We start from the raw sequence: 1,127 nt of genomic DNA, 5'->3' as shown, positions 1-1,127 counted from the left end.
ATACAGGGTCTGCGAATTAGTGCACAATAGCTTTTGCACACTAATAGCCCACGTTCGATATTTTAAAATTCTAACATGACTCCGCGGCTTTAAGGTCAAAGTTACAAATTTTCACGACTCCATTGTCTCGCAATTCCCAGAAGAGACTCGAGCACAAATAAAACCAAACCTTACCAAGAAAGCCTCGGAGTCATGTTAGAATTTTAATATATCGAACGTGGGCTATTCGCAGACTAGACGGACTATACCAATGGTCCAGGCTATGCGTGCGTGGGCCGGCTGCATCGTAGGCTATGAGTAGTTTCCATTTGCCAAACTAAACCCTCATGATAAGTGGAATGATCAAGACAAAATGGACCGACATTGTTCTATAGAAACAACGTTTTCAATCGCATCGAAACGATCCATTTGCGTTTCGACCGAAATGTTGATTGCTGCTTAGCAAGGTAGGACTGAAAACGAAAATTTTTGGAAATAAAACGGAAAGTTTCGGTCGGACCGGACCAACCGTCCAAGAGGACCACCTCTGTAGGTGGACCATTTTGACCGGAAAATTTCAACGGGGACTAAAGCGTCCAATGTATTTCTCGACCGAAATTTCCGAAAATGTTGTTATAATGGAAGCACCCCATACTATTCCTGATGCCTGAAAGACGTAGCCTTTTGAGCGGAGCCTTCCTGCATACTGAAGACCATTATAAAGAATGCCCCTACCGTTTCATCTAAGGTAGAAGAAAAAGGGTCACCAGCAACATCATTTATTACTGAGCCAGTGCTTGAAAGGAATGGGAGACGAGTGGATGTTCAGATGTGGACGGTGACCGGAGAATGACGCAACAATAGACGGATATAATAAAAACGTCAATACCTCTAATCCTAAAAGTAAATTAAAGTGCATACGACACCAAATTTTTTTCCCTTGTTTTTCGTAGTTTGATATGTGTAGAAAACGACTTTGGTCTTCAAAAGCGCTTAAAATTTCTTTAAAGCCATATTTTTTGACTTAAAAATGGCTCTATTTTGCTTAAAATTAGCCCCGGAGATTGGGGACTAGTTTAGCTTGATCGTGACGTCATGTGACGTAATATTGTGTACCTTTGCGGCCGTCTCATTACCTTGCTGCATCA

At 41.7% G+C, this 1,127-nt stretch overlaps 1 protein-coding gene across 1 annotated transcript in view; it reads left to right on the top strand.

Moving 5' to 3' along the window:
* The first annotated feature begins 893 nt into the window (after positions 1-893).
* LOC140936630 (uncharacterized) overlaps positions 894-1,127 on the top strand; it is an 804-nt gene continuing 570 nt past the window's right edge. The window contains exon 1 of the mRNA XM_073386127.1: positions 894-1,127. This exon is cut by the window's right edge and continues 235 nt beyond it. The gene's annotated coding sequence lies outside the window, so the exon portion shown is untranslated.

The sequence above is a fragment of the Porites lutea genome, chromosome 5 (genome assembly GCF_958299795.1).
Source record: "Porites lutea chromosome 5, jaPorLute2.1, whole genome shotgun sequence".
NCBI classification, from domain to species: domain Eukaryota; kingdom Metazoa; phylum Cnidaria; class Anthozoa; order Scleractinia; family Poritidae; genus Porites; species Porites lutea.
Note: the sequence above shows the minus strand (reverse complement) of the source record. Positions and strands in the feature narration are given on the sequence as shown.